At 40.9% G+C, this 13,260-nt stretch overlaps 1 pseudogene; it reads left to right on the forward strand.

Moving 5' to 3' along the window:
* The first annotated feature begins 4,756 nt into the window (after positions 1-4,756).
* LOC101424927 (arylacetamide deacetylase-like) overlaps positions 4,757-13,260 on the forward strand; it is a 41,290-nt pseudogene continuing 32,786 nt past the window's right edge.

Here is a 13,260-nt window from a genome sequence, read left to right on the forward strand (position 1 = left end):
GAACTTCCTTTAGCATTTCTTCTAGAGCTCACCTCATTTCCAATTCTCTTAGTTTCTGCTTTTCTGTGCCTAATTTAAACTCATCCTCATTATTGAAGGACAACTTTTCCAGATAAAGAATTCCTGGCTGGAGAGTTTTTCTCTTTCAGTATCTTAAAATATATCATGCCACTATCCTCTCACCTCTCTGATTTCTGATGAGAAATCCTCACTAAATCTTACTGTACATTCCTTGTATGTAATGGCTCACTTTTCTCTTGCTGCTTTCAGAATTTTCTCTTTATCTTTGACATTTAACGTTCTGAATAGTATGTGTCTCAGAGAAGTTCTATTTGGATTTATTCTGTTTGGAGTACTTTATGCTCCTTCTATACATATATTCATATGTTTCATGACAGTTGGGAAATTTTGGACCATTTTTTCCTCAAATACTCTTTCTGTCCCTTTTCCCTTCTCTGATTCTCTGGAACTGCCATGGCACTTACATTAGTGCACCTCATGTATTATTCAATTCCCTGACTTCCTGCTCCATTTTTCCATTATTTTTTAAAAATTTCTGTTCTTCTGTGTTTTCAATTTTAGCTATTCTATCTTCTAATTCACTAATTCTTTCTTCTGCCATTTCAAATCTGTTGGTCTATGCCTCAAATGTATTTTAAACTCATCAAATGTGTCTTTCATTCCCATAAGCTCTGTTATTTCTAGTCAAGCTTTTAAATTCTTTTTTGTGCTCACCCAGGGTGTTCTAAATGTCCATTATCTCTTTAGCCATATTTTCCTGTAACTCCTTGAATCAATTTAGGAGGTCTGTATGAATATCATTGATTGGTTCTTTCAAATCTTATGTCTCATCTGACATTTTGATTTGTTCATTTGCCTTGTCCATATATTTGTTTCTTAGTATAACTTGTAATTTTTTGCTGATATCTAGGCATGTGATTATGATGGCAAGTTTACTCTGGTGATCAGTTTCTTTCTCTTGGTTAGGGATTTGGTGTTAAGTGCTTCTGTGTTAGGGTTCTTTTTTGATTCTTGGTTCAATGTATTCTAGGTCTTTAATTACACCTGTTTAACTGCTCACTATAGGGATAGGGACCCACTAATCAGGAGCAGACCAGTTTTCAAGGGCCTTGGGGAGAGGGGTAGTAATGGTATCAAAAAACTACTTTTATTTATTTTCTTGCTGGAGTGTGCTTTCCTGGTCTGCTGGCTGATAGTGCTCTTCAGAAAACCCATTCCACTCAAACCGTAGTGTGGAGGTATGTGTTCACTTGAATCCCACCCAGTCTGGCTGTGTAGAATCAATGTCTGGGATAGTTTCCCCTCAGGCAGGGCTATTCAAAGCCAAGCCTCACTGTTTAGACTTGTTGATCAGAAGCCTCTCGCCTCCCTATGCCACACTGTCACTATCCAAGAAGAGAAAGAAATTCCCACATCTCTCTGTGTTGGCAGCCACCATTCCAGGTCAGTAGAAGGGTATTTGAGAAGGCAGATTGTCTTTAGCTCTCTGCCAGCTCCCAACTGAAGACAATGATGCAGTCATGCCCAGCCAGGAAGGGTGGTGCCTGGGATAAGGCAGACCAAATTCACTGGTTAAAAAAGCTGGATCAGCAGGAGGCTGTGTTTCCTCCCTCTCCCATTCACTGGGAAAGTGGACCATTGCAGCCCTCTCATTCTATAGCCACTGGTAGAAACCAGAGGATCCAAAGCTGTCTGCTCCAAGAGTGGGGGTGGGCATCAGCTGCCGCAATGGCCCAAGTTACTCATAGAGTCTCCCTGCAGTCTCCTTTTCTTAGCCCCTCTCTCTTCTGGTGCTGTCTAGCATTCCTCTGGTGTCCTGAGCCCAAGAACAGCTGATCTGGACAGTTTCTACCTGTCCTCTAGTTACTTTTCTGGGAGAGAAATGAGCCCTGTACCTCTCTAATCCTCCATCTTCCCTGTAGTCTGCTAATGGTATTTTGACATAGCACTTTTCTTCTCATTTGAGGGAAAAGGTCAAAGAATTTCAAGTGTTCAAAAAGAAGTGAATCATGGTTCATGGAGGTAATGGTAATTAAAGATCGAAAACCAGCTTAATGGGTAGGATGCATGGGTCTATAGATCGACACAAAATTACCTAAAACAAGTCCCACTGTCCCTCAGTCAGGAAAGAATTTTATTAGATTCTGTAAGTATCTGACTAGTGGGATTATTTAAAAGCTCTATTTCTCTAAGAGCATTAGTATTAGAACAGTTGCAGTGAAGTACAGCATTTAGCAAGTGATGCTGTAACATGAACATTTTCATTTTACACCATCCCATCTTCCATGCAAGAATCCCCTTAATGCAGAAGAAGAAGGTTATCCAACTTCTGGACGATGAGTCAGTGGAGCATACGCATATACACAAATAAAATAAGTCCTAGTGATATGAATTGGTACACTTAATTGATAACAAATAGAATAAAATACAATCAGACAAGATTGCATATTAATTAAGCTAGAACTTGACATACAAAAGAATATGTAGTTATGTATTAGACTGAGAAATTTACATTAAAATAGGAATTACTTAGCCTTCTTGCATGTTCTATTTTAAAAGAATTTTAGCTAGAATGTCTTGCTTTCTCTAAATTACTAACCCATAACACATAGCACCATGTAACCTTTGTCACAAAGCTGCTTGGCAATTTGTTCATTATTATTAAGCTGTTTATAATATTTATTATTCAGCACTTAAGTATATCTTGCTCCTTAAGAGATCATAAAACTTTCTATGGTATCTGTTTTGCACTTCCCTTCTAGGAGGAGTGTTGACTTAAAGGCATTTCCTCCATAAATGTGAACTTTGAAATCAGAGAACATGTATTTTCATCTTTGCATTCCTAGCACCTAACATAATGCCAAACATATAGAAGAACTCTTAAGTTTCAGGAATAGGGTTTGGATGGGTGTTGAGAGATTGAAGCAAGTTTAAAATAGGCAACGAGGAAATGGAAAAGGAAGTTGATTATGGGTACATCAAAGAATCACTGAGTAGCATTTTCATTCATCATGCATTTGATCACAAGTAGACTTTTCTTCCTGGGTTTTCTATGTAATGTAAAATCATCATAGTAGGCTTCCTGCTGAAGACAAAGAAGAATTATATCTGTTAATTCTCATTAATATTTTGATTTTGCTTTACCTGAGTTCTTTTTAGATAAAAAAAAACTTGATGGGTTGACAGACTTGATGGGCTGTTCTTTGAACAGTTGTCGGCTATGTTTTGAGCCAGATGCTCTACACACCAAAATACTCACAGCTTTCTTGAATGTGTTATTATACCAACAATAAATCTGTGTCCCACATGAAGCTGAATGTGGAACAAGAAGCTGATATCAGAGCTGAATTAGAAAGAAAAAGGAGACATAGCTAATTAAAGAGGAAGAGAAGTTCTGAAAGTCAAGAAGTTGTTAAAAGTAAAAGGTGCCACCACATGGACACAACAATCCATTCTGGATTTCCACTTCTCATTAATTTTCAGTTTTAAGAATAAGGCTTCATGGGGAGTGGCTGAGCACCTGCTTCCCACCTGGAAGTTCCTGGTTTAGGTTCCTGGCACCTTCTAAAAACAAAAAAACAAACAACAAGCAAACAAGCGAAAAAAACAACTCAGGGGAGCCAATGTGGCTCAGTAGTTGAGTGCCCGCTTCTCACATATGAGGCCACAGTACCTAAAGGAAAATAAAATAGGGACTCAGAGGATCCAGGCTAATATGTAAACTTTACAATAGATATTGACATGACCTTAGGAAAGAAGGATAGCATCTTATAATATTAGTCCCTACCTTCCTGTATTGATATGAGAGTTAGGTGACAGGATATATACAAAAAGTGATTGAGAATTAAGTGCTATATTATATTAAACTGGGCAGAAAATTTACTTGTTCCTCAAGAACTGAACCCTTTGGCACTCAGAAAATAATTTATATTTTGTGATGCTACCATTTCAAACCATAATTTCCATTTAACTACAAGACATCTAAAACTTATAGACTGGCATATGGATATTCAGTGAGCAGGAACTATCTCTGACAATGCTGCTTGATTTTGTGTATCCTTGGCAAGTTACTTAATCTTCTTAATCTCAATTCCTTTTCTGTAATTTGAGGCTACGGGCTGGAACAAGGGAGATTTTTAATGAGCTCTCATAGAAGATTGTACTGGTTTTTCCATGTATATACCGTTGAAGGAGCTTTCTTCTTTCTCATGGGAATAAAGTTAGAGAGGATTAAATAAGATTATATTGATCTTGTACATTGTCTGGGGCAAGAGTATCTCCATGGTTGTTATGAAATATTAATATATAATTAGTATTATTCACTGATAATTGTATTTGTGGCAAGAGAATAAAAGTAATGTACAATACATGTGACCCTATCCATCTTCATAAAATCTGTCAAAAGTTTTCCAGTATTTACTTGCTCTCTCCTATTCTAAGAGATTTTATTTGAGGCATATACTGGGCTTCCTGTATTTTCTTTGACCTTTCTTTTATTGCTAAAGAAAAGATGCTGTACTTAGAAATTGTGCAAAAAATGTTTGTTTACTGACTGCCTAGCAACATAATAAAGCTGTTGGATTTGACAGACTTACAGGCAATATGCGTTCTTTGTTTTTCAGTCAGTTGTCCTTTCTAGTTTTACAAAATATACTTATTTCTGGATGGCCCATTGAAATGATTAACTGAGCAGTGGAATTTGATTTCAGAAAGTTAGTAAATAGTTTACATTCGGGCTTGTACACACTTATTAAGAGATTATACCATCTGAATGTTTCAAAAGTGTATTTGCTGTTTTACCAAAGGAGAAAGAGCAGAAGGGAAACATGGGAAGAAAGGCTGTTTTGCTTCTCATTCTGGGGTTCCTTGTGGCATATTATATTTACACACCTCTCCCAGATAATTTTGAGGAACCATGGAGAGCTGTGTGGACTTCTGCACAATGAAAACTCTAACAGATTTGGTAAGTTCAGAATATAAACTTTGTGAATATCTAACAGCTTGACCAGGAGAGAAAAATTATGTGTGCTTTTGAAAAAATTTCTACTGTTTTGGAAAGTTGGCTTTCAATTTTTGCTTGTTGATTTTAAATTCTCTTTTGTATCTTTTATGCGGATCTCTAACAAAATAGATATGAAGGAAGTATCCAAGTAATTTTTTTTCTGTGTCTGTATTTTATTTTTATTTATTTCCCCTGCCCCCCTTGTGGCTTGTTTGCTGTCTGTTCTCTATGTCCGTTCACTGCAAGCTCTTCTGCATTTTTGCTTGTCTCCCTTTCTGTTGTGTCACCTTGCTGAGTCAGCGCTCCATGGTGCTTGCGGGCCGGGCAGCACCCTGCGGTGTGCGGGTGAATCTACCTTCACAAGGTGGCCCTGGGACACGAACCCAGGGCCTTCCATATGGTAGATGGGAGCCCAGCTGGTTGAGCCACAGCTGCTTCCCCCAAGTAATTTTTATTTTAAATATTAAACAATACAACATGCTGGTTAAGTAAACCAAAACATCTTATTATGAGTTTAGTGATATGAATGATGCCAAAATAAAACATTTTAATGAAGAAATATATTTTAAAGTATGACGTTCAGAAATGGCAAGGTTGAGCTGTACTGGGATGAGTTATACAATTTAAAAAAAAAATTATTTATTTATTTTATTTTTATTTTTTCACACTATTTTTTTTTTAAAATGTTACATTAAAAAAATATAAAAGGCACCCACATACCCCCACCCCCTTCACCCCACTCCTCCCACATCAACAACCTCTTTCAGCATTGTGGGATATTCATTGCATTTGGTGAATACATTTTGGAACACTGCTGCCCCACATGGATAATGGTTTACATTGTAGTTTACACTCTTCCCCACTCCATCCAGTGGGCTATGGCAGGATATACAATGTCCAGCATCTGTCCCTGCAGTACCACCCAGGACAACTCCAAGTCCTGAAAATGCCCCCATGTCAAATCTCTTCTTCCCTCTCCTTAACTTCAGAAACTACCATGTTCACTTTCTTCACATCACTGCTACAATTTCTTCCATTACTAATCACAATAGTTCCATAGTAGAATATCAGTAGGTCCACTCTAATCCATACTTTTTCCTTCACCCTGTGGACCCTGGGATGGTGATGTCCACTCTACCTCTATATTAAGAGGGGGGTTAGATTCCACATGGATGGAGGATGCAATTCTCCTACTTGCAGTTGTAGGCTCTCTTGGCTCCCTGGTGTGGTGGTTGACCTTCTTCACCTCCCTGTTTGCTGGCCAGGGTAAGTCCAATAAACCAGAGGGTAGAAGCTGCAAGTCTGCTGAGGCTCAGGGCCTGGCTGTCACATGACAGTCCAGAGATTCAGGTCTCCTGAGTATACACCAACCCCAGCATCAACCACAGGTCCAGTAAAAGTGACAGAAGAGGCATATGTAGAAAGGTCATATTTGAGTCCAACTCGATCACACTCAGGAACACAAACTCCAAAGAAGGCCAACTGACATGGTGCTGAACTCCAGGGCCATTTGCCATGACCATAGAACCTGTGGGTCTCTGTATCCTTCAGGAGAACCAGTACCTGGGGTTGTATCTACTTTGGTTGTCTCTGGACCCTGCTGAGGTGTGCGTAAGCGCAACCCCTCTGATGACCTCCCGACTCTTTTTTGGAAACTCAGAGCCATATAAACTCATTTCAGACATGAAAATGGATAGTTACTGAAATATTTTGTAAACAGAGCAACCGGTAAATGGCCAAGGGTAACTGGCTTGCATGCTCTGCAGTTAAGGAGGGTGAGCTGCTGTGATGACAGGGCGCTGGCTGCCTGACTGCCCATGCCGTGACCATGCTGTCTCTCAAAGACCTGTGGTTCCTCTCTAGTGAAGTTAATTATTTCAAAGTGGAAATGTGCCATTTCTCTTTACCTTCTCAGTAATAAATTGCCTTCCTATAGCTAGAATCTGAAGGTCAGTCTTCCTAAGGGTGCCATAAAATTATTTATTGGTGCAGGAAAATAGTAAATTTTAAAGCAGAAAACTGGACATTGATACTGGGTAAATATTTCCAGTAATGGATAGCTGACTACCTTACTGGGTAGCCCACTCATTTTTAAAAATTTTAAATAGTTTTAGGATATAAAAAAGTATATACATTGAGAAATCTGCTTTCATTCTAGTCTCTGTCCAAACCATTTCTCTTATCCACTTCCTCTAAGGAAACATTTTTTATTACTGCCTTCTACAAAATATATGCATTTATCACTATAGATAAATATTTATTTCTCACCCTTGATTACACAAAACATAACATAATAACTTATTGATTTTGACTAGCTGTTTCTTTTCTACTTAATGATATATCCTGGAGAATTTTTCATATCAGCACACAGAAAGCATCTTCATTTACCTTTTCCTCATCTGTTGTGTGTAAATGCATAGTTTATTTAACTAGACTCCCTCTGGCAGGTGATTAGATGTATCCAGAATTTGCTGATATAAGCCAGGATGTCTTTAGTAGCTTAGTGCATTCTTCACTTCATATGTGTACAGGTAAATCTGTAGGATAAATTCCCTGAAACTAAATTGTAGTCAAAACTTAAATGCATTTGTAATTATTAAAATTCTTGCCAATTACTCACTATGATGATAGTAGCATTTTGCATGCCCTAAGCAATATAACAAGATTCTGCATATCTCGACAAAGGAATGTAACAAATCTTAATTTTTAAAAACTTGATAGATGAGAGGCAATCTTTGTTATGAGTGTTTTTGGATATATAGTAATGAGACACTTCATTTGTTTTTCAAATAGAACTATCTATTTTCAGGGACTTAATTTTTTCCCTCTATTTTTGGTCATTTTCTATTCAATCTTCTTTATAGCTCTAGGCTTTGATTTCAAATATTTTTCCCAGTTTGCTATTTGCCTTTGGATTTATAATTCAGATTTTGATAACTCAGAAGTTTTGTTGTATTTAGTTTCAATGTCATTTGATTTACCTACCTTACCTTTTATGGTTTTTGGATTTTGAAGTCAGTTAGAAATATCTTCTTCAGTCAATGATTATAGTGATCTCACCCATGTTGCTTTCTAGTATTATTATGGGTTCCTTATCTATTTAAATCTTTGCTTCATTTGGATATTGCCTGATGTTTTCTAAGGTATGAGTCCATTTTTATGATTCTGTAGAGGGAGGATTGCCAGATTCAGCAAATAAAATTACAGGATGCCAGTTAAACTTGAATTTAAGATAAACAATGCACTTCTTTTAGTATGTCTTTTATTTTATTTTTTAATTTTTTAATTTTTTATTTATTTCTCCCCCATCCCATGTCCCCCATTATCTGCTCTCTTCTGTGTGTTCTTCTGTGTTTGCTTGTATTCTCATTAGGCAGCTCTGGGAAGAGATCCTGGGACCTTCCAGAGTGGGAGAGAGGCAATTAGTCTCTTGCGCCACCTCAGCTCCTCTGTTCTGCTACATCTTCCTATTTTCTCTCCTCTTTGTGTCTTGTTGCATCATCTTGCTGTGCCAGCTCTCCCCGTCAGCCAGGACTCCTGTGCAGGAGTGGCTTTTCCCACCCAAGGCAGCATTCCCTTGCAGGGCAGTGCTCCTGCATGGGGCTGCATTCCCACATGGGCCGGCATTCCATGTGGGCCGGCACACCATGTGGGGCAGCTTGCCCTCACCAGGAGGCCCTGGGTATCAAATCCTGGACCTCGTGTATGGTAGATAAGAGCCCAATTAGCTGGGCCACATCCGTTTCCCTATAAGTATGTCTTATGTGGGGGACACATCCTTAAATATTTGTTGTTTTTTTGAAATTCAAGTTTAATTTGTGTCTGGTATTTTTTCTGGCAAACTTATTCACAAATCTACTTAGTTTTCCCAGGATCATTTATTATAAAATCTCATTGTTGCACCCACTTATGAAATGTTATCTCTTTCCTATATAAATCCCCATACATATTTAGGTCTATTTCTGTACTTTTTAATCTATTTTATTTTCCTATTGTCTTTCAGTGACTATTGTCAAAATGTCTTAATTATAGAGATTTATAGTATATTTCAGTATTTGCTCAGACAAGGGTTTCCTTAGTATTCTTTCTTTTATGGTATTTCTGACTATTTTTGTTTTCTTATTTTTCTATATGCATTTTAAACTTACATTGTCTAGTTTTATGAAAAGGCCTATTGGCTATTTTATTGGTAATCATATTAAATTCACACATTTGTTGCAATTTGACACTGCTACCATTTTTCCCTGGACTGAGGTGTCCCTCAGGCCGGTGGGCTCGAACTAGTTGGCCCCGGGGGAGTGAGGATGGTACGGACACTATGCACACTCTGGAGACAGTGTTCTGGACCAAGTCTAACTTTATTACATAGGAACAGCAATAGGGAAGGGGGGCTAGGTGGTATTTGATTGGCGGAGGCGAATATATGCCCAAACAAGAGGGGTAAGCTATGGGGGATGGTTTTGTTGATCACGCAGGCTGAGCTTTTTCACGCCATACTGCTTGATTGGTGGGGATCAAACAAAGGGAGAGGGGCTCAGAGAGGAAGAAGAAGATGTGGTGTAGCTGGACAGGGCCTGGTGCCATTCTGTCTGACCTCGTGGTTAGCGGCTATTTTGTTTAGCTGTGTGGTTGCCTTAGAGACAGCGTGTCGGCAACTGATAAACTATGCCTTGTCGGCTGTGCACAGGGTGCTCTTGGGCGCTTTTATTCCTCCTACAATTCCTCCTTTTTTATATTTTTAAAGAAAGGGCCTCATGAGTAGAGACTTGCAGTGACTGCGCCTGTCTTAGGTTGCCTTCCCCTGAAGGTCTTACCCGTTATTGGCTGCCAGTCAAGCCTAAGCAAGTGTAATGGTCTAAGGTGGCTGCGCCTGTTTTAGGTTGCCTTCCTCTGAAGGTCTTACCCGTCATTGGCTGCCAGCCAAGCTCTTAGAAGGGGGAGGCCTAGCGTGTACTTTTAGCACGTTTGTCACATGACCTGATTGATGAAGACTGTTTGGTTGTTTTTATGGCAACCCGGGTTGAGTGGGTGCTTGTTGGCATGAGTTGTAGCAGGTTAAAAATTGGTTTGAGCTTCAGTTTGTGGTAACGGCTGATATGGCAGGTGCTGCAATTGAAAAAAGGTTAGTAGGGAGATACTTCGTATTTGCTTCCTAATGAATTTCACGATACAAGAAGCTAGAAGTAAGAAAAAGAACAGGGTAAAGAGGGGGGTAATGAGAGGGGCCATTCAAGCTAGGAGTGGAGAGCTGAACCAGGAAAGAAGAGTGTTTTGGTTTTGGTTTTTATTGGACAGTTTGATACATAAGTTGTGTGGGGTTTGTAGGTTTTGTTCTATGACTTTGGACTCATTTATGTAGAAACAGCATTCTTCTTGTAAGAAGAGGCATGTGCCACCTTTTTCTGCTGTTAGTAGATCTAGGGCATGATGGTTTTGAAGGGCTATTTGTGCTAGTGAAGTAAGCTGTCTTTGGAGGGCTTCTAGGGATTGAGCGGTATTTTCAATAGTGATTTGCAGTGCATTGTTAAAGTTGTTAGCGGTGATAACACTATGTCCTAGGGTGCTGCCAGTGATGGCAACAGTAGCGAGTGTGGCTGTAAGACTGGTGCCCACTAGAATGGGAAGAAACGCTGCTCTCTTAGAGCGGGATTGCGGGAGCAGGTAACTAACCTCGTATTCACTATATAGTGTAAGTTGAGGGACTAAGGCAACTAAGACACAAGGCGTGTTGAAAAATGTGTTTAAACAGGGGGTGAGGTAGTGGTTGCACCAGAAGTAAAGGCCTTTTGGTGCGGGATAGGGTGCAGTGATGGAGAGGTTGTGCATACATGGGAGAGAGGAAGGGCTAGAGGAAGGAGGGGTGGAGGCGGCAGAGGGAAAAGTAAAGCACGTGATGTTGATGAGGCTGACGTTCCAGAGGGGGATGTTGGTCAGTATGGGCTCGGTGCATGAGTTGTTGTTTCTGTGAGGGAAAGATGAATTGTAATTGCTGATTGGGACAGCGGTCATAAGGGGGCGGGCAAAAGAGGCGCATAAGAAACAGTGGATAAGGTTGGGGGCTATGTGTGAGTTGTTGAACTAGATCACAAAGGTGAGTAAGTTTATGTCGAGGTAGCAGCCACTGCTCCACCCAGATGGGGCTTTTAGTATCCCATTGGAGTTTTATTGGATCTGGTTTGCTTATAGTTAATAATGGTTGAGCAGTGGCCTTTAGAATTGGGGGGGCTGGCTGGTAGTTAAAACTGCTCTGAGTTGTTGAAATGTATCTCTGTCCCATAAAGTATTATGTAAATTAGGCAGTACTAGCGGTTTAAAGGAACCCGAATGACTTTCTCAGTTTGACCAAGGGAGTGGGTTATGTGATTGTTGATACGTTCTTAAACCTTCAACCCCTTGTATTATTGGGCCTAGGATTAACGGCCAGGATGGATCAGCATCTTTGGCGCTTAGGACAGAAACATCTGCGCCTGTGTTTATTTGTCTTTTTATTTCTTTACCATGGACTGATAATGTTAGCCAGGCCTTCTGCTGTGTTATAGGGATAGTCCAATAAATGCTAAAAGGGTTGTCATTTGCATTGCTTTCTGATTCTTTTCTTGTTATGCAAAAAGGGTTAATATCATTTCTATAGCCTTTTGAGTCCTCTCTTTCTGGTGGGGCTGAGAGTTGCCTGGGAGGGAGTTTAAAGATGGGAGGGGAAGGAGTAGTAGGGGTGTTACCATAGGAGGAGGACGTAGACGGCTCCAAGGATGTTGCTGGTTGGACGCACCAGCTAGGAACCCAGATGGAATATTTAGCATTTTCTGGAAAGATACAAGCATATCCTCTACCTTGGGTTAGCAATGCATGCGGACTGTGCCAGTCATTTGTTAGGGGATCTTTCTATGTACCAGGGCAACGGCGTTGGCACATTGCGCAGGCCTCCCCAGTGTATGGCTGCAGGGGAAAGACCTTTTTGATTAAAAGAAAGGTAATTTATAGTTATGAGGACTTTAGTGAGTATTTCTTTGGGGGCTTTAGCCTGCAGAGGGGCGGAGCTATCCTGACTGTTGGGAGGAAATGAGGGAGTGCTCACATAAGGGGAAGTATCTAATCGGGGAGGAGTGGGCTCTTTGTTTCTAAGAAAGGTGGGTCTGTGGCTTCCGCTCTCAGAGGCTGAGCTGTGGTTCCCGCCCTCTGGGGCTGGGCTTTCCGGCAACATGTCTGTTTGGTCTGTTAGCAAGTCTGAGCTCTGTGCTGGACAAGGAGGAGGGGATAACTCTTGCCTAGTATGCTCTTGTGAGTTGCGCTCGGTAAAACTGATTTTTTCTGACCAGAACTTGGTTAGCGAGGGGTAAAGGGGCTCCCACGAAGCATAGTGGGGGGGGGGGTGGGAGAATCGGTGCAGAAGTTGGGGGGATTAAGAAACCTGAGCAGTGGCATTTGCTCTGAGGCCATTAGATCAGGGGGCGTGGGGGAGGTTCATCTGGCGGTACGCCAGAAAGACAGGCATTGATAGCGAGCAGTGCAGGGATAAGACCAAGCAGGAAAGTTTTGCCCTCATGAACCTCAGCAGAACGGACCCTTTTTAACAGTTTTGCCGAGGTGTGTGGTCTCAGAGAGAGGCAGAAGAATGCCACGGGTTAAAGTGTACAATAAGATCCCAATACTGATTGAGTTCCTTTTCTGAGGATGCTTGTGGCATCCTCGCGGAGGTCGGGAGGTTGCCCATGATAGGGCAGGGGGTCACTCACCCAACAGTGGCGTACAACGCTGTTCCCCAAGGTCCCTGATCAGCAGGACTGTCTCTGTCCGTAGGCCCCACATTGGGTGCCAGATGTTGCAATTTGACACTGCTACTGTTTTTCACCAGACTGAGGCATCCCCCAGGCTGGTGGGCTGAAACTAGTTGGCCCTGGGGGAGTGAGGACAGATATGGAGACTGTGCACACTCTGGAGACAGGGTTCTGGGCCAAGTCTAACTTTATTACGTAGGAACTGTAATTTATAGTTCAGGGCAATAGGGAAGGGGGGCTAGGCAGTATTTGATTGGCGGGGGCGAATATATGCCTAAACAAGGAGAAGGGTAAGCTATGGGGGACGGTTAGGTTGAACACATAGGCTGAGCTTTTTCACGCCATACTGCCTGATTGGTGGGGATCAAACAAAGGGAGAAGGGCTCGGAGAAGAGGAAGAAGACGTGGTGTAGCTGGACAGGGCCTGGTCGCCATTCTGTCTGACTTTGTGGTTAGCAGTTA

This window comes from Dasypus novemcinctus, chromosome 4 (assembly GCF_030445035.2).
Source record: "Dasypus novemcinctus isolate mDasNov1 chromosome 4, mDasNov1.1.hap2, whole genome shotgun sequence".
Classification (NCBI taxonomy): domain Eukaryota; kingdom Metazoa; phylum Chordata; class Mammalia; order Cingulata; family Dasypodidae; genus Dasypus; species Dasypus novemcinctus.